The 27,893-nt window shown below is 39.1% G+C and overlaps 1 long non-coding RNA gene across 3 annotated transcripts in view; it reads right to left on the reverse strand.

Moving 5' to 3' along the window:
- The window catches only part of LOC122787295, a 130,584-nt gene that overhangs the window by 17,963 nt on the left and 84,728 nt on the right, over window positions 1-27,893 (reverse strand). For all 3 annotated transcript variants that reach the window (XR_006362563.1, XR_006362562.1, XR_006362564.1), the window contains 2 exons: window positions 15,827-15,923; window positions 4,706-4,901 (listed from right to left, as the gene is read on the reverse strand). This is a non-coding gene — a long non-coding RNA (uncharacterized LOC122787295). The remainder of the gene's footprint in view (window positions 1-4,705; window positions 4,902-15,826; window positions 15,924-27,893) is intronic.

Consider the following 27,893-nt stretch of genomic DNA (forward strand, 5'->3'; position numbering starts at 1 on the left):
ATATGTATATATATATATATATATATATATATATATATATATATATATATATATATATATATATAAAATACAGAGGGCGAGATAAAAAAAAAGATAAATTCCTATTAAATAATATGGAAGAGACTGAAAAACGGAGGAAATGCATTTTAGATGATCTTTGCAACTTAATTCCTTTACCTTTGTCATCCTTTTTTATACTACCTCTGCATTCTCCTTCGTAATGTGAAATGTTTGATAAGTTGAGAAGAAAAGATGACACTGTGCTATATTATTCACTTGGCCAGTTATATGAAGAGTAGAATCACTGGCATGACCCACTGGCAGTAGCCATGAGAATCTGATGTTCTAACACCATTATTTTCTGGAACAATCACATTTGTTTAAATGTGAGTAGGTCATGCTTTGAAAATACTCCTATTGGTCATTATAAGTTTTCTAAGTTCAGAACAAGGGTGTAGCCAAGCATACTCTTTGTACTTTACTGAGTACATTTTTTTTTCAGAGCATCAAATCAATATGACTTTTTTCAAGTTATATTATGTGAACAACTGTCTAAATGAATGCCTCCAACAAGAGATGCAATATTGCTAATCTAAAAACAATATCTTTGATATTTTCAGGCATTTTTCCTAAAATTATTATTTTACATTTATTAAGTGCTTGGGGTAGCATTTTGAGTGATGTGTCCATTATTAAGTGAAAGGTATCCAAGAGGGGTAGCACTGAGAGCTTGTGAGTACAAAATGGAAATTGCTTGCTACACCCTTGTTTAGAAGGCTGTTAACTCCAAAATTGTCAAAAAAGTCAGCTTTAGAGTATTTGTGGAAATCAGTTATGTTTGTTGGGGCCTAAATCTTTCATTTCAGACAGATTCTGAAGCTGAAATTACCAGAAAAAATGTGGCTTCCTGATGCCTATTTTGATAACAATTTGAAGTGTAATGTTTCTAGAAATGATGTGAGGTACATTTATATAAGGCAGACGTTAGTGTAAGCCAGGAACTTATACCCCATATATTTGAAAACCAAAATAAAGCTTTTCGTATTTTTGTAATACGATTTGCTAACCACAGAAATGTGCACCATGTCCATTCATTTTAATGAGGTTTTTCTATCAGCATTACATAACAACACTTATAAATGAATAAAACGTGCACAACTGCACTCTAACTGCAAGTGTGTATTAAAAGGGTGGGACTCACTGTATTTTGAAGTATATGCAGCTTACATAATATAGCAGAGTACTAGATTGTGAGTTAACACACAGAGCATCAATGCAATAAGGATTATTTAGACCTATAACCTTTATCCAGTCCATGAAATGGTTGTAATTTAGTTTGTATTCAACTGACTCATTCTCCTAATGTGTAATGGTTTATGATTGTCTCAAAGCATTTTAGATTTTCCTTCTGTTGCTGAATTCACTACTATTGGTAGGAGGTTTTTTGATAACTGTCCTCTCAGATAAAAAACACGTTAACATATCTCTCCCAAATGCCCTCTCATGTATTTGTTATGAAAGTGAAGAGTTATTTTAATGTGACAGACATTGAGAATTTTGGTATGGGTTTTTGTGAATCAAATATGATAAATAAAAATGGAAGAAAATTTTGTGAGAGACCAAAACTGTTAGTAGTGTGTGGAAACTCTATATAATATTTCACATTAAAAAAAAATGCATGTTAAGGTGGTGATACTGGAAGTTGGATATTTTGGGCAAATGTATCCTTTTCTTGAATGTATGTATTGCAAGACGTTATACAAATAGAGGAGGGGATTAAATGGGTACACCAACAGCTATCTTTTCAAATAACAGTTCAGGTTTGGAAATGGCGAAGGTGTTACTCTTTTGAGGAAGGTGACTGGGTATTGGTATATGTTTTCATTGTTTGCTATTTTTTGATGCATGTAATGAGATGCTTTTCTAATTCTGTAGTTAGAAAATACTCTTTGATAAATACTGTGAGATCTTATGCATCTACCTGCGCTACTACCAATCCAGGCTGATGGGACCTCTGTTTAATATCTACTGAAAGATGTCAGACTTAGGAGTACAGCACCCCTCCTATGCTGCAGTGAAGTCAATTTTATAAATAAATCCAAGCACCTAGCATGGGAATAGAACCCACAGTCTTTCTGATCTTTCAGTTACAAAGGTCAGTGTGTTACCTGTTGAACCACTACAACTGGGTCAATTAAAGGTAGATTACTTTCCAATAATGTGGATATACTCTTCCAATTTGTTACGATTAAGTAAAATTATTACAGTCTTGCATACTAAGGTAGATGCAATTGTAAAAACACTGGTAGAATAGTTTCTGTGGTGAAGGAACAGGGTTTGTGCCATTGTAGGCAATAGATAATCTCTTGGCTGAACAAATGTCAAAAAGGGGGCACTGGCAGAGGTTTGAGAAGGCCATGTGTTAATATTGCATTGTAGTGATTACTAGTGTAAGACTTTGTGGTATAAAACAATGAAGCCTTGATTATACCCTATTCATATCTGGGCTGATTATCTCCACAGGCAGCAGTGGAGCTGGCTGAGGAAAGACAGCAGTGTGCAACCAATACCTGCTCACACTTAAAGGGGAAGGAGGATCAATGGGTCCTTTTGGGAAATGTGAAGAACTGTATGTCTGTACATGTTTTGTACAGAGGGGTGAGGGGGTAGCATGAGCATAGTGAAAGAGGGAATGTACTACAACTGGGTTCAGCATTGAAGGGCTTGTACCATGCTAGCCAACAGTGTGTGTGTGTGTGTTGGGGGGGGGGTCCACTGAGAAAAGCTGAGTCAGCCTTAGATAATGGCTTGATAGCTTCCCAATTCCTCCACTACCACCATCACCACCCCTGATGACTGCAAGAATGATTAGCTCCAAAAAGGAAATCCTGGTTGTTACCTTATGTTGTACTAAGAAGATGATGCAAGATGAGGGAATAAATGAGTTTAGGGGTATGCTAAGAAAGCTTACTATTCAGGGCTTGGCCAACCCCCCAAAAAGCAATACAAGCAAAATATTGAAACTATATGAAAGGGGTCAGGAGACACAGACTTCCCTGGGAGTACAAGCTGTTTAGTCCTTTGCAGAACTGCTTTAGAGTGTAAATGGTGCATTGTTGCAGTTTTAAGAATTGTCTTACAATTATGTTTGGTGTTGTGGTGGGATGTGTTGCCTGTCTAAAGTGCCGTAGTGAATACAGTGCTTTAATAGTACAATACAGTTTCCTTAAATGGCCAGTCTTGGTCACTGTAGCTTTGACAAATGATGTAATGTGTAGGAGTAAACAGAATTTGATCTTTGTGTGACAAATGGCACAAAGACGTCTTAAGATCTTTAGAAGATGCAATGTAAGGTGAAACTCCAGTGACAAAGGGAACACAACAGACTCCTCCAACAGACCACAACCGAAATGAATGAATGACAGTGAGGTATTTGACAATTTTGGAACTTGAGAGCCTGTCCACATTGAAAGAAGGCCTTCCAGTAGAACAAGAAGAAGAAAACTTAAATGGGACCTTTTTTTTACGGACGGTTTAGAGAATGATAATGTTTTTTACAAAAATAAATTAAATTAAACTTGGTTATTCAGCTGTGCTGTTACCAGTCCATCCATTTAATTTGTGATCTAATGGAGGAGTCTGGTGTGTTTCCTTTGCTCCTGGAGTTTCACCTTATGTTGCGCAATTTACGTGTGGTTGCTAGTCTTTTTTGGTAGTTGCTACACCGGACTCTGATTTCCACTACTTTGTGGGTGGTCTAAGAGTTTGAGTTTCGCTTTAGCAGCACAGCTGGGCTGAACTTTTGTATTTTGCTGATATTTTCACTTATGTGTACTGTTTTGGGCTACATATTCTGTCTTCCTACAGATCTTCTGGGTGTTATTAGTTGATTTAGCCGGGCTGCATTTTTCATTTGACCTTGTCGCAGCTTTTTACAAGCTTCTTTGTAACTTTGCTGATTGTTTGTGCTATAAAGCTGTGTGGACTGTTTCTTCATCATGGAATCTATACCTGGAGATCTCAGTGTTTAATTCAGCAGTTATCCAACTTTGTTCCAACACAAGTGGTGGGGAAGGAAATAGGTTATTTAATCCTACGGGCAGCAGCGTTCCTTGCTGCTCTACACCAGACTTGTCTGTGCATGCTAACCCTTTTGATAATGGTTCCCACTTCAACCTTAAAGCCTGGCTTTTCAACCTGGACTTCATGATACAGGAACCTATGACTAAAGGTACTTTTATTTCATAAATTAGATTGTTTGAACAGAATTTCATTATGTATAGACATTTACAGCTTAACAATATGTATTAAAATGAGTGTGTTAGAAATAAGAGTACCCAGAGGCTTAAGATTTTAGAAGTTTCCATTTGGTTTACTGCCTAATTCTTCTTTACACTGTAAACTTGTTGAACTGTTTGATCGCACAGGAATTGAGTTAAGTTTCTTATTACAGACAATGAGCATAAAATCCAGTTTTTGGAGAATGAAGTACTGCAATTGCACAATTACATTAAGGCTGATCAATCTTTTTCCAGGTACAAACAAGAATATTTCAAGATTTTTAATAAGGTTGACAATCTTGTAAAAAAGAAAAAAAAAAATAAGGAAATGGGGGGGGGGGGCGGATACTTGGGGATAAACAAGAATATGACCAAAAAAGTGCTTATCCTAAACCTAAGCAGTACCATCAAAATAATGTGCTTACTTGTTATAATGGAAGGCAACAGAAACATGCTTTTAATCTAGACCTTAGTCCTTTCATTACAAATGACACTGAGGTATTTGACAATTTTGGAAGTGGACAGCCTGACCACAATGCAAGAAGGCCTTCCAATAGAGTTGTTCTCCGGAGTCCCCTTTTCAGAATCAGCAACTAAATTCTCCCCAGCAATCGAAACAGACTAGAAAAGGAAGGAACAACAAAAAGAAAAATTAAATGGGACTCTTACTGACTGTTTAGAGAACAACAATGGTTGTTGCAAAAATAAATTAAAGAAATTAAATTAATCTACACTTGGTTATTCAGCTCTGCTTTTTCCAGTTTGTTCATTTCAGTAGTGGTCTGCTGGAGGCATCTGGTGCATTTCCTTTGCCAATGAAGATATAATAATGGACTTTGTAGCATTATCAAAGGGCTTAATGAGCAGTGTTGGAAACTTCCTAACTTGAAAGATATCATTAAATAAAGTCAGGTCAAAACTTTTCATATATCTAGCCACTGAGGACTGATGCAGTGTTTGTATCTGGATAACAAAGATATGTACCTGGTCACTGAAGGTACGAGACAGCATGTCAGTGAGTAATAGGCATAAATGTGACCTGATAAATTCCAGTCTCCGTTTTATTTATTCTTGAAAATGTGTCCCTTCTGCATAGTAGTGGTATTAGCTGGGCCATACCGAAAAAGGGCAGTTCTGGGTGTGAGAAGGGATCAGAGGTCGTTTTCCACTGGAACGTACTAATGTATTAACAATGTGTTTGGTGAGGGTCTGTTGGAATATAAGGCATGCAATATTCAAGAGTTTGTGGTTTATTAGCTGGCATATCAGGTTTAACCTGTTCTTGGGTTTAGAAAATGCCAAGCTGTATGGGTAAACAGCAGTTCAGAGTATCCCTACCAGGCCCGTTAGGCATTCGATCTTGGCTAAATATGATATGTTTAGGGTAGAGTGTATGAATTACAGATGTGCTTTTAACTATAAGCTTGAGATCTTGTCTTGTAAATCCAGAGGAACCATGACCAAATATGCCAAGTACATACCTCTGGTCCTGCAATATCAAGATGTCATCACTGATGTAACAAAAAACATCTGCACCCATAAAAACATAGAATAAACATTTTTGCAGGGAAGCAGCCCCTTTTGCACCCCACGTGAGGGCTTTACCTCCATTTCCCACTTAATTAAATATACTAACTCCACAGCTGAACAACTGTGAGAAAAGCACAAACACCACATGAATGGAAAACATTTTCCTACTTACCACCAAAATCCAGTAAAGCCAAACTGCACCTGTAGTTCAAAAAAGTAAAATTGGGTGGTAATTTCCATGAGCCTACACTTACTCCCATATGTCAACAGAAAAAAAGTAATTGCAGACATCAAAGGGCACTACATAAAAACAGATAAAACAGCAGTACTTGGTATGGGTGCACTTTAGTGTTTGTTGTGTGATGTTTATGCCCTCAAAAGTTGTGCATTTTAATGAACACTGTTGCTCATCTAGTCAGGATACAAAACACAAGACTTCATGGGTTCTGTTCAAGCAGCTTTATTATATACAAACACATCTGGATTGAGGCTTATTAACTTTAACTTAGGTGAGCTTGTATACAAACTAGCTATTACACTTGTACATGCTCACTCTCTGGCTGCACTCTCAACATGGCACTGAGATCAGCATGTGCTCAGTATTTATATGCACGTTCAGTACTTGAAATGCTTCTTAAAGATACAGCACACACACTCTGTTCTACATCCTCCCTCTTTGAGAAATAGGTTATACAATATAGACTATCAATTGACATGCAATCAATACAAATAATTCTCTGTCATGCAATTATACAGACCTAGATACACATATAAACAATCAAGTCCAGGTCACTGTGTATTTCACACTAGGTCTGGAAATTTATCTGATGAAGTTCCTTTGTATTTGGGATGAAACCCTATGTGTGCGGATAAAAGGACATTCTGCAGTGCGTATTGAATTTTTTTGGCGAACTCTAACGAATTGTCGCTGGTGGAATTTTCTGTGCGTGTTTCTGGATTCTTGAGTTTTTTCCTTCGTTTTGGTTTTTAGGTTTGGAAATACGACCAAAACATGTGACACAAAATTTAGAATCAGATTTAGCAATTGGGACTGTCTCTGCTGAATGTTCAACCTTAGGGACATCAGGAACATCATCAGGAATGGAAGTAGAAGTTAAGACTTGTTCTGCAGCAGGAACATTGTCTGGATTGCTCTGAGATCTAGTGTCTGTATCACAGGAACAATGCTGCGATATCGATTCTGATACAGAAGATGTCTGCGATTTCTCATGTACTCCACACCCTCAGATTCTATGAAGTAGGATCTCAGATCGGTACATATACTTGTTACTTGACCAATCCAGTCAAAACCTTTTGCCATTTGTATCCTCATTGTATCTCTTTCTTTCAATGGATGAAGAAATCTGCTCAATTTATCATAGCTGGACTTCTGGAAAGAACGCTTCCTGAATAATTGGGCTCTAATGGTTCTGTTCTTAACTTTAGGCCTCAATAAACTGGAACTAATAGGCGATGTTGTTCTGGTTTGCCTGGGTAGAAGTCTATGAGCAGGCGAGCCAAGTATATCATCACGGGGTATGCTTCTGAGATTGAATAAAGTCAAAAAGACATCGGTGTTTTCACGTTTTGACCATTTCAAGTAATTGCTTTGCACTCTGTACTGTACCTTCAGCTAGTCCATTTGACTGTGGATATTCTGGACTGTTAGTAACATGTACAAAGTCCCATTCATTTGCAAATTTCTGAAACAACTGACTAGTAAATTAAAAACCATTGTCAAAAACAACTTTGTATGGACTACCATGGACTGAGAAATGACATTTCAACTTAGTGATAACTACAGTGGATGTTGGGTAGTAAATCAATCTCAAACCAGTTTGATAAGAGTCTACCAATACTAAGTAATGGTGATTGTTCCACTTGAATATATCGGTGGCTACTGTTGACCAAGGTAGTTCAGAAACTTGACTTACCTGAAGTGGTTTTCTTTGCAAATGCAGTTTAGTACTATTACATACCAAACAAGAAGAAAGTACTTTATCAATGTCTTTTACTAGAGAAGGCCAAAATACTAGCTCTCTCATCTTTCTTTAGGTAGATTCGGAACCTGGGTGACCGTGATGCAAAATCTGGATATATTCATGTTGTAGGAATAACACTTCTAGGACATTTGAAAATGTAATGCCATCTTCCATCAGCATCTCATGTCTATAAGGAAAATAAATTTGCACATCTGGTGGCACACTAGATTGCTTTGATGGCCATCCAGCATTAATGTAGTGGTTGAGCTTTTGCAAAATTGAATCAGTCTTTGTATGATTTCCCAGCTCAAGTCTCATGGTAGAACAATTATGCACTTCCATTACATTAAAGTTGAAACTCTCTGTGTCAAGCTGTTCTGTTGTATTTCTGGGTGATTTGGATAAGGTATCAGCCAGATAAAGAAGTTTGCCTTTTGTATAGACCAATTTTAAGTTTTACTTTTGCAATTTGAGCATCATTCTTTGTAATCTCGCTGGAGATGAATGCATAGGCTTATTTAGAATAGTAACTAGATGTTGGTGATCAGTTTCAATCTGAATAGCTTGACAAAGAATCTCATGGCAATACCTAGATTTGCTCTGAGTTACTGCACAATGGTACCTCCTATACTGAGCCAACAGATATTTCCAACATACTGGCCGACAGATTCAGTGACAACTTTACCCCCTCTCTTCCCCCCTAAAGGACCAATCTCAATACCAGAAGAATGCCAGGCACCCAGCATTACTGCAACACAGGTTACAGCTGCATTGTCCAAGGCCAAGAATACAGGTTCCATGAGATCCAACAATATCCCTGGCTGTGTTCTACATGAATTACAAAGTGAACTGGCACCACATGTGTGCCCTGTTCACTCACAGCCTCACCTCGGGCTTTGTCCCTACCGAATGGCACACTGCTACAGTCATCCCTCTCCATAAAGAGTGACTACAGACCCTGTAAATTATTGCCCCATTAGCCTGATGAGTCTGATATGTAAGGCTATGGAACACATCATCGTGGACCTAATTAACAAGGATGTAGGGAATTTCCAAACTCTACATCCCACGCAATTTGCTTTTGTGAAAGGTAGATCATGCCTGCTCAACCTGGTTGATTCCTTTGAGTCAGTCATCAGAGCTGTGGATGAAGGTAAGGCAGTTCATACAGCCTACCTCAATCTGGCCAAGGCCTTTGATACCATTCCTCACTCAGGAATTATTGATAAACTCCCCAAACTAGGCATCACCCCCTATATCATTAGGTGGGTTGCAAATTGGCTCACAGATAGATAGAACCCACAGTGTGAAAGTAGCAGACTCCCAAGTCAGACTGCTGAACAGTCATGAGTGGAGTCCCACATGGATTGGTCCTGGGTCCTCTCCTGTTAGGCATCTATTTCTCAGAAGTCCAGGCCAACATGGAGGGCCTCTGGCTGACCAAGTCCACAGATGACTGCAAGCTGGGAGCCATTATTAACTCCCCAAGTGATGCAGACAACATACAGAAAGGCCTCACTGAGACCAATGACTGGTGTCAAAACCATGGGCTTAAGCTTAATGCCTAAAAATGCGTCGTCATCCCCTTTGGGAAAAACTCAGTTCCCACTAATTACCACATCGATGGGAGACCACTGAACACTGAAAGCGTTATAAGAGATCTGGGGACACAGGTTGACAGCAACCTCTCCTTTGACCACCACATTGCCACTGTGGTCAGAAAGTCCTATGTGGCACATCTCATTACCAAGGGTTTTGCATCCAGGAAGAAAGAGGTCATTTCTCTCTACTCTTCCCTCATTAGACCAATCACAGAGTATAATGCCCCATTTGGCATGTACCTCACTAGACACCTACAATAGCTGGAGAGGCCACAAAAGTACCTCATGAAGAGGATCCTAGGCCTTAAACACAAGCCCTACACAGAGTCAAAATACACCAGCTATTCTGTCTCATATCATCTAAGAGGCGATCTCTACTTGACTTACAAAGCCATGTCCGACCCAGATCTGTTAGAAATGCTACATCTAAAGAAATCCCAGTCTGTCCACACCACATGCTCCAGAGACCTCAGCCTCATTACCAATCAACAGGATATGCTGGGGGACAGGTTTATAACCCAGAGACTGCCCATGCTCTGGAATAGACTTCCCATACATGTCAAACAGAGCACCTCGCTGGCTCTCTTCAAGAGAAATCTTGTTGAGTGGATGGGAAATAGAAAGTTAATCCTGGGGATCACTCCAGTGGCTCTACTTGATAGAGGCACTGGGAATTAACATCGGGTGGCACAATGCCAGGGCACTTCTATGAGCTAGGTTTGTAAAGGCTCCAGGGCCATTAGCCTAGTACACACATATGAACCTATGCAACTATAGATATAATCATGAAACTTTAAACATGCAAATACTATTGCCAAAAGTTCTTTCTTGATCTGAGCATATTTATTTCAGTTTAGGTAAGAGTTCTCAATGCATAGGCTACTGGTCTACCTTCTTGAAGGATTACTGTGCCAAGAACAAATTTTGAAGCATCACAGGAAAGAATTGCTAGTATCTTAATGTAGGTGGTGTGGCAATTTTCCGCTTAAGGTCTTCAAATGCTCCCTGGTGCTGTTCCAACCAAGACCATGTAACATTTTTGTGCATCAGCTTTCTTAAAGTTGCTGTCAATTCATTGAAGTCTGGTATAAACTTGCCTACATAGTTCACCATGCCAAGAAAACACTGTAGAACTTGAACATTATCAGGTGCTGGCATCTCAAGAATAGCTGCTTGCTTGGATGGGTCTGGTCTCAAGCCAGTATTGGTAAATAAATGACCTAGATATGTAACTTCTGGTAGTCTAAATTTGCACTTTAGAGGATTGAGCTTTAAGTTCACTTCACGTGCTCTGTCTAAAACTCTCAAGATTTCTGTCATGTTCTGCTTCACCATTGCTTCCAACCAATAAATCATCCACTATTATGGCACAAGGATAACCTGAAAAAAATTTGCTCTATTGCACACTGAAAGATTTCTCTTGCAGAATTTATTCCAAATGGCATCCTTGAGAATCTGTACCTGCCAAATGGGGTACAGAAAGTAGCCAGTAATGAGGATTTGTGATCAAGCATCACTTGCTAAAATGAATTTTTTGCATCAAAGAGAGAAAAAAAAGTGCCATTTGGTATTACAGCTGCAACTTCTTCAACTGTATGCATTGGATGATGCGGCCTCTCTCATGCTTTGCTCAAATCTGTTGTGTCAGTACATATTCTGATTTCATCTGAGTCTTTCTTGTAGGCTGCTACATGGACGACACCCATTCAGTTGGTTCTGTTGTTGTTGTTGTTGTGTCTTTTGGCTTTTCCCGGTTAGGGGTCGCCACAGCGGAACTCCGGTCCGCTAATGATTGGCAGTATATTTTTACGTGCCGAGTTGCCAGCTCTGATGCACAACCTTCAACAAAGGTACGCCCATTCACACATGTCACCACACAGAAGATGCTCTAGCTGAGAATCGAACAGGACAACATCGTACTGTGAGGTGACAACGCTACCGCAGCACCACCACCACCATTCAGTGACTGGACAAATTACACCTTGCTGCACCATTTTATCCAACTGAGCTTCAACTTTATCCTGCATAGCTATTGGAACATTTCTTGCTGGTCTGACCATTGGACTGACCTCTGGGCCTAACTTCATAGAATACACAACTGGAAGTTTGCCCAACTTGTCATCGAAAACATCAGCATACTCTGAAAAAAATTGGAACTAGGATATGTGCTTATATGATGAACTTCTTTGGTTAAAGAAAGTAGAATCATTCTTAAACTGCCTCTCTGAGACCCAGTAATGGCTGCACATGTCTTCGGACTACATAGACTAATGAGCTGTAACAGTTGCTAGCCAAATAACATGAAAGCACTAGTGAGCCTTCGGTCTGAATTTCTTTACTTCCATAAGCAACAAGTTTCACGCTACTAGCCACATTGAGTTGTTCACCCACGCTCACTTTAGCAAATGTGTCTGCTGACATAACATTATATGGTGTCTACGTTGAGCTCTGTGGATTTACCATTGATCTGGACAGTGCAAAATACTTTGTTCTTTGCCAACAAATTCACTGCATCAAACTTTTCACCAATTACTGATACACCATCTACATCGAAAGTAGAATTGCAGCTCTCTATATGATCAACTTGCTTTTCTGAGTGGCCCTTCTTTATAACTGTGTGAGGTTTACTTGATTTGCAAAAGTTTTGAAAATGATTCCATTACTTACACTTGTGGCATTGCTGACCAAAATGCTAAGCATTTCTATTGGCACCACAATTGCAACAATTGACTATAAAGCTAGATTTGGGTTTTGCTGATACTGCACTCAGCATGCTCCTTTAACTAAGCTAGTCCTAGAACTTGTTGAAAAACTATGTGGTTTCCTCAGGGAACCCGCAGGAGTTGTGGTTGCCATGTGCTTAGGCCTGCTTCTGTTTGCCACATGTTCCATACTGCCTACATTTGCGCTGGAGCCTGCCAAAACTATGCTGTTATCACTTGCAAGCATACATGTGTGCCTTCTGTAACTTCATGGATTTGACAAATCTCAATAGCTTTGCTTAACATTAAATCACTGTCACAAAGCAAAATCTTTCTCACAGCAGCACTATTAATACCATACACAAGCCTGTCCTTTATCAACTCATCTTTTAAGTCACCAAATGGACACATTTTAGCTTTGTTCCTCAGGTCAGTAATATAAGCTGCAAAAGTCTCCCCTGGTTTCTGATCTCTTGTGTAAAACAAAAGCCACTCTAATGTAATATTTGTCTGGGAGTTACACATTTCTCTGAATTTGCACATCAAACACTCTGGGTCTTCCCTTGATACAGCAATATGATGATTTTCACCTTCTCCCTCATATACTGCTGGTGCATGCACAAATGAACACTCTTTCAATGCCCTCTGACCCAGCTAGGTTTAGCAAAATGAATGCCCTGGTGTATGCATCTTTGTCAGAATAAGCTGCTTGTATAAAAATATCATACTCCTTGCTCAAATATTCTCCAATTCTCTGCAATATTTTGATAAATACAAATGGTGAGCGCTTTCAAAATCCATCTGCCATGTTAACACATAGCAGTGGAGGATTTTGCAAATATGCATGAACACACACACACAGGGTCTATATTACTTACTCGAATTGTCAGAATGCCTAGTACATTTCCATCGACACTTAAGTGTCGAATGTCCTCTTCATCGAATGGCCACATCATCTATTTCTTTCCAAGGGGAAAGAAATTGGTAGCCCAAATACACATGACACAATTTAACAAACACTATGAAGTGGAGGTTCCAAAGACAGAAATCGATGATGTGGCCATTCGCTGAAGAGGACGTTCGACCCTTGGGTGTCGATGGAAGGGTACTCTTACATTCTGACAGTTCGAGTAAGTAATATAGACCCCCACACACACACATACACACATGCCAGAAATTTATGCCAGTATTTGTAACTATGCCCAATAGCACAACAAGCCTCTGAATAACTGAACTTTGTGAAATAAGTCTCTTGGACACTGTAATAGTCTTGAAATTACTGTACTGCAAAAATCACCTCATCAGTGTAAGAAACATTTCAAAATAACTGCCCTGTGCAAAAGACCTGGGCAGAAGAAGCTTCAAGTAAGAAACATTTTGAAGTAACTACACTTTACAAATAAACAGTGCATGGCACACTGAAACCTCCAAAATGGCAGTACTTTGCTAGATAGTTCTTTAAAGTGCAAGAAACACACTGTAATGGTGACACTTTGTGAATTAACACACCCAGCACTATAAACTTTTTGAAATGGCTGTACTTTGACTGTACTTTACAAAATAGCTGCACTTTGCACACAAATAAACTTTTCAGAGTACACACACAGTAATAAGCACATGCTGAAAACACTTTTACACACTTTGAGATACTTCGAATAATTTTAGTTATGCCCTGAATTCAATACAAAGTAGCAATTACGGTAAAAAAAAAGCACTTTGCCAAAACATGCAGTTGCCTTGCTTTAGTTACACTTAATGTGCCTGTTTTGCTCGTTTAATCTCTTTCCATGCTCATTATACTTTTCCTGTGCTCGTTTTACTGTAAACATGCCCGTTTTGCTTTAAACATGCTCGTTTTAGAATTCTGAGGTAACTCCAGACCCCTGATGTACTTTTCTGATGCTTATTTTATCAAATCTCTTAATTTTAAACATTTTGTTTATTCAACAAGCCTTTTGTGCCACTCGATTGTTTAATAATGCAGTTTGTGCCTTTGTAATGCTCCATTTTATCTTTTTTATAAAATAAACTGTTCATGCAAGTTTTCATTACCTTTGGTTCTTTTCTGACTCTTTTTCATGCTCGTTTCTCTTAGTTTACCTTCACTATTAACTCTGCACCTCGTAGCTCTGGAAAGCAGTCTTTGGAATCCTGGTTCTGACACCATGTCGCTCGTCTAGTCAGGATACAATAGACAAGACTTTGTGGATTCTGTTCAAGCAGCTTTATTATGTACAAACACATTAAGATTGAGGCTTATTAACTTTAGCTTGGGTAAACTTGTATACACACTAGCTATTACACTTGTACACGCTCACTCTCTGACTGCACTCTCAAAATGGCACTGAGACCAGCACATGCTTGATATTTATATGTACTTTTAGTCCATTAAATGCTTCTTAAAGTACAGTGCATACTCTGTTCTACAAACTCTATAGACATGTTTCCATGTCAAAGAATGGAGAAGGGACATTTTGTGGAATATATTGCTTGCATTACTATAGGCAAATCGGACTAAATAGGAGCCATGCAAACATGTGAGGAAGGGCTAGAGAGGTGACTGTCTATGGGATGGTCAGTTAAAGGATTGTTTAGAACGATGTCTCCACAAAGAACTTGTGAACTAGATGAAGGTAAAAAGTCTAGTATTATGTGAGGCAAATTCAGCGATGTATTTTTTTTTTCAAGTTACAAGTAATGATAAATTCTGCAATACTACAAACACCAGATAGCTTTTTCATGCAGCAATTCATTGGGTGACTGTCAGTCTAAACTTGACAGCTAGAGGAAAAGTGTCAGTACCATATTATGGTGATATTAATAATACTGAGGCCTCTCTAGGATTGTGTATGATTGTGTATGAAACAGTTATATGGTGTAATAGATAAGATGTTTACCTGACAGAAGATACAGGATTTGATTCTTACCTTTGAAAAGCAAATGAAAGGCTAAAGGCAGTACTTCAGACAAATAGTTGAGTTTCAAGCTAAATAAACAAAATTGCTGTTTTAGGGTGGGAGGTTGACATAATTGTTAAGGTGTTTACCTTACAGACACAAGGTGCAGGGTTTAATTCTCACATGGGGTACCTGGCTAGGCTTAAAATGGCCCACAAGGACAGGCCTAGTAATAATCTATGAACATTTATTTTTGCATAGAGAGAGAGTAGGTGATAGAGTGTTAGTTTGATAACCACATGGACAAAATACAAAGATATTTTGAAATGTACTTGATCCTACTGAAAATCTGTAAATGTTTTTTGAGTAGGGTGCATAAGATAGTTCTATTGTTTTGAATAGCTGATATATTTAAACAAAACTTTTAGATTCAAATAATGTATTCCTACTGGAAGACTAATTTGTTTGGACTAAAGTATCAGTGTAGTCTAAATACAAAACAGCACCTGTCTGAGTGGAAGGGTGGATGAATCACAGGTGCTGCCACTTGCTGCATTGCAGGTATTGCCACTTTTTTTGGTGCACTGATTAGACTCCTCTGAGGGGCCAAGTTCCAACTAACCTGACCAAAGTCAGAGCCCCTGGGCCCTAATTGGCTTCTGTGAATCAGCTGACATACACTGCAATGTGGAAGAGAGGCTAGAAGGCCAGGGAGGCCAATGGGTTGTAGCTGCTAAGCAAATGTGCTTCCAGATGCAGATGCTGAGTACAGAACATTGGATGAAAAGTTGTTTCTAGGTGGCTTTTGTCGACACAGGAACTAAAATGTCTTACCTAAATCTGTTTCTAGTCATCTAGGTATGTGCTCAATGATGACTGTTAGATATGTTATCCAGCAACTCCTTGCACGCACTACTGGGACTAAATATGCCTAGAAACAAAAGGAGAAAATGTCCAGTAAGTGGTAGCAGTGACAAAATGGGTTACACAAGCTCTGTAATCCCTAATAGGCAAGATATATACAAAATAAACAACTTTACAAAAGTATATACAGTAGAGAGTCAATTATCCGAATGTTGATTATCTGAAACGTCAGTTATCTGAACCAGCCTTTCAAAAATTCTGGTAGGAAAAATCATAAAGCCTGAATATGTAAACATTATATGTATTCGCTTGAGCGTGTTTTTTGAGCTTATAGCCAGCTCGCATGTGAAAAATATTCTTTATTGTCCACTGCAGTCACTGAATGAGTGAAAAGTATATTCCTGCATGCAGAAAAATACAAAATTTTAGAAGTTTTTTTCTTAATCGGGTTCAATTATATGTTTGATTATCTGAACATTTTGATTATCCAAACTACCCTAGGTCCCAATTAGTTCAGATAATTGACTCTACTGTAAATAACAGATGATAAAATGATCAGAAGAGATGTTAAGGCAGCAAGCATATTCTAATGTCCTGACTAGATGTCTTCTTGTAAGTAATAGCATTAGGAATGATTAACAATTAGTATTTCAAGCACTTAAAAACAAGTAAAAATTTAAAATTAATTTCCATTCAAACCATAAAATTTTATAGTAAGAAACTTCCTTTCTGGTATTAGTACATATGGTAAAAACTTTCAGGACTGTAGTTCTAAAAGAGATATAAGGTTGAGAACACATTTGTTTGAGCAGGTGGTAGTGAAGTATGGTGGGAACAACTAGACAGATTTTAATCCTCCACTCAGAATCAAAAAACTAATAGGCAAACAGCTAAGCATGTATAGAAACGAAGGCTTTGGCTACTTGAATATATGTTTTTGAAGGGTGAGATTTCAAAATATTTATATGAAAGTGACACAGGTCAGCCAGTCAGTTTATTGGCTATAGAAATGGAAGTAATGAGGCAAAACTAGGAAGGACAGGAAAATACTAGACAATGATAACCAGAACCTTTCCAAGAGAACATTATGAAGGGAGCTTGAGAAAGAAAAGAAATATAGTAAGTGGAAGCTAAGGAACAGAGGAAGTAGTACATACATCAAGGGAATCCATTTAATTATAGTTCCCTGGAGAGAAACACACACCTTTTCCAGGGGAGTACTAAGGAAGGGAAGAGAACATCATAAGCAGCAGGGGGACAAAGTGCATGTACGTTACATATCCAGTGAAGCAGTCTGCATTAAGTTACATAACCAGTGAAGCAGTCTGCATTAAGTTACATATCCAGTGAAGCAGTCTACATTAAGTTACATATACAGTGAAGCAGTCTACATTAAGTTACATATCCAGTGAAGCAGTCTGCATTGTTACATATCCAGTGAAGCAGTCTGTATTAGTGTATGTAAGTTACATATCCAGTGAAGCAGTCTGCATTAAGTTACATATCAAGTGAAGCGGTGTGCATTGTTACATATCCAATGAAGCAGTCTGCATTAGTGCATGTAAGTTACATATCCAGTGAAGCAGTTTGCATTAAGTTACATATCCAGTGAAGCAGTCTACATTAAGTTACATATCCAGTGAAGCAGTCTGCATTAAGTTACATATACAGTGAAGCAGTCTGCATTAAGTTACATATACAGTGAAGCAGTCTGCATTGTTACATATCCAGTGAAGCAGTCTGCATTGTTACATATCCAGTGAAGCAGTCTGTATTAGTGTATGTAAGTTACATATCCAGTGAAGCAGTCTGCATTAAGTTACATAACCAGTGAAGCAGTCTGCATTAAGTTACATATACAGTGAAGCAGTCTGCATTAAGTTACATATCCAGTGAAGCAGTCTACATTAAGTTACATATCCAGTGAAGCAGTCTGCATTAAGTTACATATCAAGTGAAGCGGTGTGCATTGTTACATATCCAATGAAGCAGTCTGCATTAGTGCATGTAAGTTACATATCCAGTGAAGCAGTTTGCATTAAGTTACATATCCAGTGAAGCAGTCTGCATTAAGTTACATATCTAGTGAAGCAGTGTGCATTAAGTGCCATATCCAATGAAGCAGTCTGCATTAGTGCATGTAAGTTACATATCCAGTGAAGCAGTCTGTATTAAGTTACATATCCAGTGAAGCAGTCTGCATTGTTACATATCCAGTGAAGCAGTCTGTATTAGTGTATGTAAGTTACATATCCAGTGAAGCAGTCTGCATTAAGTTACATATCCAGTGAAGCAGTCTGCATTAAGTTACATATCAAGTGAAGCAGTCTGCATTAAGTTACATATCCAGTGAAGCAGTCTGCATTAGTGCATGTAAGTTACATATCGAGTGAAGCAGTCTGCATTAAAAAAATACAGGAAAGAGGAAGATAGATGAGATATCAGGAAAGCAAAGTAAAGGCACATTGGTTATCAACAGTGCCCTTCCTTAGGTAAAACTATGTATCACTTGTACAGTAATTCCTGATAACACATTTAAACTTTAGAATGCACTGTAGCCTTCTAAGCAGCTACAGCACACACCACAGCACTGCACTACTGTAATTCCACATTAATTTATTAAAGCTCTTAATGTCTCATATCCCTTGTCAGATTATCGCATTTGTGTTGCAAGAGTTCTTTACTAATGTGCTGTCCTGCACTATGTTTCCTGGTATAAATGCCACCATCTCTGTTTCATAGCCATTTGTATACTTTTGCTATATATGGTTTTATTAACAGGCAGGTTGGAGTGGGTGGAGAAGAGTGTCAGGAGTGATTTGTGACAGGCAAGTACCAGTAAGAGTGAAAGGGAAGGTCTACAAGAGAGTAGTGAGACCCAGCTATGTTATATGGGTTGGCGACAGTGGCATTGACAAAGGCAGGAGTCAGAGCTGGACGTGGCAGAGTTAAATATGTTAAGATTTGCACTGGGTATGACAAGGGTGGACAGGATTAGGAATAAGTATATTAGAGGGTTAGCCCAGGTTGGAAGGTTTGGAGACAAAGCCAGAGAGGCAAGATTGCATTGCTTTGGACATGTGCTGAGGAGGGATGCTGAGTATATTGGGGAAAAAGATGCTAAGGATGAAGCTGCCAGGTAACAAGAAAAGAGGAAGGCCTAAGATAAGGTTTATGGATGTGGTGAGAGAGGACATGCAGGTGGTTGGTGTGACAGAGCAAGATGCAGAGGACAGGAAGAAATGGAAACAGTTGATCCGCTGTGGCGACCCCTAACAGGAGCAGCCGAAGGAAGAAGAAGAAGATTAACCTGAACTCATTGCAGGGAGCTACTGAGTTTAGAAACACAGACTTTGGCCCACCTTGTTATCCCCTTTTCCTACCTACTAGATGATCTGCAGCTCATCCTTAATAAGTGCACCTTACTGTTTCCCTCTGTCATACTTGCTTGCTTTGTCTGTCCCAAGCAACCTTGAATTTACTGCATAATTTTTTTTCTTATGACCTCCTCAGAAGACATGTTTACTTATTCATCACCATTCTCTGAAAAAAAATGCTTTTCCTTGTTTCCTTTCTCCTCTGAGACACGTTTTATTTTCTGATTTTGACATTATTATTATTATTATTATTATTATTATTATCACAGTAAGACGCTGTCCGGTTCAACTCTCAGCTAGAGCGTCTTCTGCGTGGAGACATGCGTGAATGGGCGTACCTTCGTTGAAGGTTGTGCATTAGGGCTGGCAACTCAGCACATAAAAAATCAACTGCCAATAATTAGCGGACTGGAGTTCCGCTGTGGCGACCCCTAACCGGGAAAAGCCGAAAGACACAACAACATTATTATTAGTATTATTAATGATACCCATTTGTTAATCAGGCCCACTGGAGAGAGAGTGCCTTTTCAGGGGCAACCTGGGAGCAATGTATGGTTAAATGACTTGCTCAAGGTCGCACAGTAGGCATATTAGGGCTGAGGGAATTAAACCCTGTACCACGGGAAATACAGCTGACAGTCTTAACCCTCTGTACTAAGTGTCACTGCAACATAAAGTCCCCTTTCTGCCTTTGTTCTTCAAGACTACACAAGTAAGATCTCATAACTCTTTACATGGCTTCTCTTTGACCCACCTCTAGGCTATATATTTGCAGTGATGAGGTCTCCAGGATTTTGCACAAGCTAATTTCCATCTGCCTGTAGAGACATTTGACTGTGTCTTTTCTACTGGTCACTCCAAGCAGTCCAGTAAACTACAAACTGCCTTCACTATTTTCTCACTTTTCCATTTAGCTTATTGCATTAATTTGTTTGAGAGCAGAAGGAGAAAATAAGTCTATCTAGTAGTATTTTAAGTGCATGTAACATTCTGCCTTTATTCTGGCTGTCTCTTCCCCTCCTCCACAATCTGTCTCCATTTATATCATGCAGTCTTGAATGCCTGCATGGATCTATTTTCCACCAACCATTCTGGAAATCCATTCCATAGCCACACGGCCCTCTGTAAGAAAGTTATTTTGCAGACCTAGGGAGAAGTTGGTCCACACAATCTGCAGTCTCTTTTGCTTGTGTCTCTCCCCTTCCCATTTGTTTTTCCTATTCATATTTCTCTGACATGACCCTGTATGCCTATATCACATCTCACCAGTGTCTTGCATCTGGTTGTATTCTTTTCTTACCAGCTCATGTACCCTCCTGATGTTTTTCCCCTCCGAATTCCTTCTAGAAGCTTGATGTCTTTTTTTCTTGAATGGTATGTAGAATGGCACACAATTCTCAACTTTTGACCTGCCAAGGACCAGTAGTGCAGAAGCATTAGTTCTTTGTATCTGACATCTATGTCACTGATGATACGACTCTGCTTTCTGTTTGCTCCAGTTGCTACTCTCTCTCACTCTGCTTCTGGTGGTGAAGTCCAAGTGTAACCACCATGCCAGACCTGGTTCCTGCTCTGTTGCAATACATTCCACGCCTTCCAGCTCAGCAGATAAACTTCACATGAGGATTTCTGTAGCCCAGCTGCATTACTTTGTACTTTATACACTGAATCTTAAGTATTACCTTTCTGTCCCCTTAGCTTTTGTGAATCCTTTCTTTGACCTTTACCCTCCTTTTGCTTTACTACACTTATGTTTACATCATCACCTTAAAGGACGAACCTATCCCACCTTCCCTTGGATATGTCAGAAACAACCACTCCGAACAGTACTGAGAGCAGTTCACTTTCATTTTTCTTGGTATTGTCCACTGCACCAAACCCTCTGTGTCCTACACTTCAGCCATGCAGTACTACAGTTCCTCTGCCTTGGTTTCACCCTTTACCCTTGCAGTTTTCCCAGCAGCCACCTGTGCATGTCTGAGTCAAAGGTCATGATGAAGCTGACACCAGTTGGTACACCCATGTGAAGGTTTCCTGTAACCAGTTCATAAAACTGAATCACTCTTTACTGACAGCTGATAAGTGTATTAATGTGTACAGGCCAGTTTCCACTCCAGTTGTTAGTTCCCCCCACCACCACCACTCATGTGCTCTTTCCCTATGTTCATAGGTAGGTACTAGGCTATTGGCCCAAGGGCCTACATAAGCCTAGCCAACAAGGTTCCCTGGCTTATGCCACCCAAGAAAGTTATTTTCCCGTGCCACTGAGCACAAGCTAATTGCCGTTTGCAAAATCAGTGCAGGACTGATAAACAGGGATTCTTGGAAGCAAGAAGCCAGAAGTAATTTCCTTTCACATGATGAAGTCAGTCAGGCATCAGAATAATGATCTTCCAGTTTGATTCCTGCAGGGGCAACCTGGGAGCAATGTAAGTGGCTGCTGGGATAACTGCAAGGGTAAAGGGTGAAACCAAAGCAGAGGAACTGTAGTGCTGCATTGCTGAAGTGTAGGACACAGTGGGTTTAATTCCCTCAGCCCTAATATGCTTACTGTGTGACCTTGAGCAAGTCATTTAACCATACATTGCTCCCAGGTTGCCCCTGCAGGAATCAAACTGGAAGATCGTTAGTCTGATGCCTGACTGACTTCATCATGTGAAAGGGAATTACTTCTGGCTTCTTTTTGCTTCCAAGACTCCCTGTTTATCAGTCCTGCACTGATTTTAACATAACTTGTCTGTGATCATACCTCTAACATTGCCAATTCCCACTTTCATCATTTCAGCACCTTCTTGTGCATCAGCTCTGTCTTATAGCTTGTAACATCAGAAAAACATTAAACTTGTCCTCAAGACATTCTGCATTTGGGACTCGCTAATCCCTTATTCCTGGTACAAGCTTATTACAGTATACTTGAACTGGGCATAGCAGATATAATGGTGAATCACAGTTCTGTGACCTCACACCTCATTAGCATAGCTTTTTTGCTATGTCTTTCTCTTTGTGAAACTGTTTCCTCATGCCCTGCTGCCCACACGTTTCTGGATGTTCTGTAGGCCATTCCTTTAATAGGGATTCGATGGTTTCCCTAAAGCAGGAATCAAACTGGAAGATCGTTATTCTGATGCCTGACTCATGTGAAAGGGAATTACTTCTGGCTTCTTACAGTTTTCCCTACACTCCTATTGTGACTTGTTAAAAAGTATAGTTTGGTAATTATTGCCAGTTCTCTCCCTTCTAAAAGAACTTTACAGCAAATCCCATAAGGGCCAATGGACTTGTCCACCTTTACCGTTCTTTTCTAACCCCTTCCTTCTGTCACAGGACTGGACTAATCTTTTTTTCCTGAATATTTATGCTAACTGTGATTTTATTTCATGAAAGTCTGCTTTCTTTCATCTGAACACATGGAAGAAGGCTTTTTTACTATTTTATTTATCTCAATATCCAAGTTTGTGTTCTGTTCACTTGTCGGAGAAAAGTCAAATTTCAGTCAATTCTTTATAATAATGACTTTCTAACTACTTTCTTTTGTTTTGCTGATATAAATCCTCCACATTCCCACCTAAACTTTAATAAAGCTATATACAAGAACTATATGTTTTCTCTCTTCCCTTATTTTGTTGAAATCAAACTTCTCGCTGTCTAAATGCAATAACCCCTCTTCATCTGGTGCGCCTAAGTGAAAGGTATGGGCCATTTTATCAAAGGAGATCAAATGGAAAAGCCATATCCAAAATCCTACTACAATATTCATGACAAAATCTCTACTTTCACTCCATCAGTATGACACCATAACATTGACAGTATTATCGCACCCAGTGTTAGGAGAAATCTTGTACTGTGCACAAGATGCATTCATTCCCACCGACCATACTAGCATTAGCAAGCCAGAGAATGCCACCTACTACAAAGATGGAAGATGTCTGGCATTATGTTTTTTTCTTTGTAAACAGAAGTTTTCATTTTTATTTGGAAATGCAGAAATATTTCTGCAATGTAAATTCTATACTGGAAGCCACAAAAAAACAAAAAACAAAAACAAGATGATTATTGCTAGACATGTTAGTACCTTTGTTATTTTTTCTGACCCCCTAGAGAATAAGCATTTTATCTGTGAATCTGCATCCAACAGAGTACCCCCTTAGTCTAGTTGGCTAATAGTTACTGATTTGTCTATCGTTAATTCTAGTCCCTAATACCAGATATTACTCGTGTTCTAAAAACATTAGTGTGTTCAGAACTGGCTGTGGTCTTGATAAAACAGATATAAGTCTTTGCTGCTTTGCTTTTTATGGTGGATGTCCTCCTACAGGACTTACATTGCACCAAAATAAACGTGCAGGATGCTTTAAGTATGTCTTGCTGAGTTCCCATTTCATATAATACAGCAAATGTATGTGTTATTAATTAACTTTTCGTAGTTTGCCACCTATTCTTTGTTTAGTTCTTCTTGCCCCATTACTAATGGCATGTTAAATGGCTATGCAGTTGCCCTTGTTTGCATTATTTGTTTAACACTTTCAAAATAAACTCTTTTGCAGCTCAGCATGTTGCCAAAGCTGAAAAAAAACTTTAACATAACTAAGCGGTGAAAGGGGTGGTAAAGAAAGCTAGAGATGTAATTGAAAGCAGAATTGAATTTATGCATAACACTGTCAAGGAGTTTTAGTAGAGCATCCCTATACAATGCAAAACAGAAAAGACAATGTGTGTGCAGAAATTACATTTGTGAACCAGACCAGGGTGTTTAGATATGGGAAGCCACTTCTGTTAGTATTTTTCATGGATTTTCATGGATTTTCAGCAATTTGCAAATGCTTAGTTATGCACTGCCTGATGCTATTTATTTATCCACTACTGTTTCTGCGCAATCCCTAAAAGTTCTTATTGAAAGCTTAAATATCTATGTTCTTTTTTTATAATCTAGACAGGTGGTCTACCCTGAAATTTGTTTTAAATCTGTTGTGTATTCTGAATCCTCTTATAGAGAGTGACTGATTTACTGGATGTGTGTGTGTGTGTGTGTGTGTGTGTGTGTGTGTGTGTGTGTGTGTGTGTGTGTGTGCGCGCGCCTACACTTGCATGCTGGGGGAATCATACTGAGAATTTCATCTTGAAAATGCCTGCTATTAAGAATTAAACAAATACTGTTCTGAAACTTGTTAGGATATCCTGCATCTAAAAGATGAACTCTGAAAGGATAATAATTTATACTATGTTGATGATTTTTCAGTTTGAATTTCATTCTGCATTTAATAATAGTTTCATTGTGGGTGGATGTAGCAATGAAAATCCAAATTGGAGCCTCTGTTTTTGTAGAAAACAATAAAATACAGTATTATTTTGCATGCAGGCCATTTAATATGTCCTGTAAACATAATACAGCAGTCTGCAATGCCAATGAAAATCCTGGTCTGTGGTTGGTCATTCTTTACTTGGGATAGTAACATTGTCAATAAAATGTCACTTAATTCCAGACACATTTTATTTAATTCACTCTTATGAGTGAGCATTCTCGTAAGAGTTAGGTAATTTACCTGCACCTAGTGTGTTCAGATATACCTCTTCATAATACCCAGTGCAGTGGTGGTCAGCCCTAAGTAACCAATGCTATGTCATGCTTTACTGCCCAAATGTGACCCAGACAGAATTCAACTGTCCTAGATAATTAACCCCTAGAAGTATAACATGACACAAGGTGTGGTCAAGTGTTATAATTATCTCCAAGGGTTGAATAATATTTTTATTGCAATAATTAATTTCATATTTTCTCAGTAATTCACTATATTACAGCTATTTTTTAATTCACATTCAAAACATCCTCTTCATCAAATGTTTACATTGGTAGTATAAAATGAAATATTATAATATATGTAATGACACAATAGGAAAGTGCCTATATATTTGAAGTTTTCCATGATAAATAGTTACAGACAGAGTCTGCAGCATAATACTTTTTTGATAATCTAACCGTCTCAATTCAGCAAAGGACAAATAGCAGAGACTGACAATTGAACCTCACATACACTGCAAAAGATTGTGATTGCTGGGAGGTACAGAATAGTGTTGTGTATAGCTAGTTGACCTAATGTTTTCAGCACTTCGAAGGTGTGACATGACTGTTGAGCACCCCCTTGATGGTAACACAGATTTACAGCACTCAATCAATAGTAGGAAGCTAATGAAGTAGACAGACTTAGTCAAGCAGTCCTATATAGTGCTACGGAGGGACTGGTACGAACGTGTGCTGTATGTGGACATGCGTATGCAGTCTCTGTATCTCTGACATAGTATGTTGTAGGGTCAGTATGTGCCTGTTATGGCACTTGTTATGATATGGTTGTACTAAACAGTCTCTATAGCTCTGCTGTAGCATGTTGTAGGGTCTGTATGTACCTGTTATGGCACTTGTTATGATATGATTGTACTAAACAGTCTCTATAGCTCTGTTGTAGCATGTTGTAGCATCTGTATGTGCCTGTTATGGCACTTGTTATGATATGATTGTACTAAACAGTCTCTATAGCTCTGCTGTAGCATGTTGTAGCGTCTGTATGTGCCTGTTATGGCACTTGTTATGATATGATTGTACTAAACAGTCTCTATAGCTCTGCTGTAGCATGTTGTAGCATCTGTATGTGCCTGTTATGGCACTTGTTATGATATGATTGTACTAAACAGTCTCTATAGCTCTGCTGTAGCATGTTGTAGGGTCTGTATGTGCTTGTTCATAGGTTCACTGGTACTTGCTAGGCTATTGATCTGTGAAGATCCTAAGAAGCCCAGCCTTACACTCCTATGGTAGTTTTTTAGCCCTTTCATTTTGCATATGAGTAACCTAGAGGTGAAAAGAGAAAAGATATGCTGGGATATTTACTTGTTGCCCCTATCCATGAGGAATGAGTGCTAACTCAGGGGTGAATTTGCGGTTTCCCGTCTATCCAAATAACATTTGAATAGAGTAAGAGAAGTAGTTTGCTTTGTGCACTAGAAGATAGTTCCACTCAGTTCTTCTTTGTGATGCACATCTATCCTTCCAATATGGTGTGTTTATGTTCCAAAGCAGATTGAGATCACTTGAGCAGGTGAATGTGTCGTAGGTCTGACACTACAGGGTCTGTTGAGGTTGTATCAGCATGGCAGAGGTTGCCTGTTATCAGCCTGTATGGAAGAGTCGGCATTGTCCTTGTAATTTAGGCGTCGGCATTGTCCTTGTAATTTAGGCGTCGGCATTGTTCTTGTAATTTAGGAGTCGGCATTGTTCTTGTAATTTAGGAGTCGGCATTGTTCTTGTAATTTAGGAGTCGGCATTGTTCTTGTAAATTAGGCGTCGGCATTGTCCTTGTAATTTCGGCCCTCCTTGATTCTTTTCTGTCTTACAAAAAGAGCTGTAGTTGCCCCGATGTGGCAGGTATTTGGCCAGGTGCCTACCTAATGGGACATTAGATTCAATGATGAGCCTGAAGAAAGCCGAGTATATTGGAATGATTACATTCCTGGACCTGGATTCCATACCCTTGTATATAAGCTCTGGAATGAGAACGGACTTCCTTACAACAGTGGATACATGATGATCAAAGGACACCTCACTGGCAGTATATATTCCCAGATCCCTGACAGTTTGCTGTCATCATAAGTTCTCACGTCCCTGACTATGTGATCAACTTTTAGGGGGGTGTTAGCAATATGATAGTTACAAGGAAAGTCATGCTTGGTGCAGGATATAATTAATGTACTTTTCCTGGCATTTGGTTTGCCCATGGTTTTGACACTAGCTATTTGTTTTGGAAATGCCCTCTTGGAGGATTTTGGAGTCCTCTTAGGAGTTTATGATGGTACCAAGTTTACAGTCAGACAGTGTCAACTATTAACCCTTAACCTTTGCTTTGACCTCCGAGAAATAAATGCCAAAGAGGAGTAACCCAAGGACTGACCCCTAGGATATCCCCTGCTATGATACTTGTTATAACATACTTGTACTACAAGGCCATTTGGGTGGGAGGTTGGCATAATGAGTAAGGTGTTTACTTTACAGACACAAGGTACAGGGTTTGATTCTCACATGGGGTAATTGTACTGTTCCAGGGAGGCCCCCACAATATCATGATAATGTAGGTCTTTAACATGAGCTAGTCAATGTGGCTTCACCAAAATGGGTGCCAAATGTTTTCATGGGATACTTCAGTGTACCGCCAGACCACACTGTTTGGTATTCATTATACAATGGTGTAACTACTTGAATAGCTGTAGTGTCTTATAGGTTCATAGGTTCATAGGTTCATACTAGGCTATCTGCCCTAGGGCATTTATAAGCCTAGCCAGAGTGTGTGTGGCTTTCACCACCCCTTAGGATGAGAATACTATACCCATTAGTTTGCTGTGCCTCTGTCCAGCAGTGATACAGAGATGATTAAACCTACGATCTCCCATCCACTCGTCAAGATTTCTCTTGAACAGAGTCAGTGAGGGGCTCTGCCTCACATGGACTGGGATTCTGTTCCATAGTGTAGGGAGTCTCTGGGTGATGAATCTGTCCGTCCAGCACATCCTATTTATATCCGTGTTGAGGTTTAAGTCTCTTGCTCTCGTGGCTCTGGTGGATTTGGATTTTTTGAGGTGGAGCATGTCCATTAATTCCGGGTTGGACATGGCCTTGT

This window comes from Protopterus annectens, chromosome 13.part0 (genome assembly GCF_019279795.1).
Source record: "Protopterus annectens isolate FY-2018-M chromosome 13.part0, PAN1.0, whole genome shotgun sequence".
NCBI classification, from domain to species: domain Eukaryota; kingdom Metazoa; phylum Chordata; order Ceratodontiformes; family Protopteridae; genus Protopterus; species Protopterus annectens.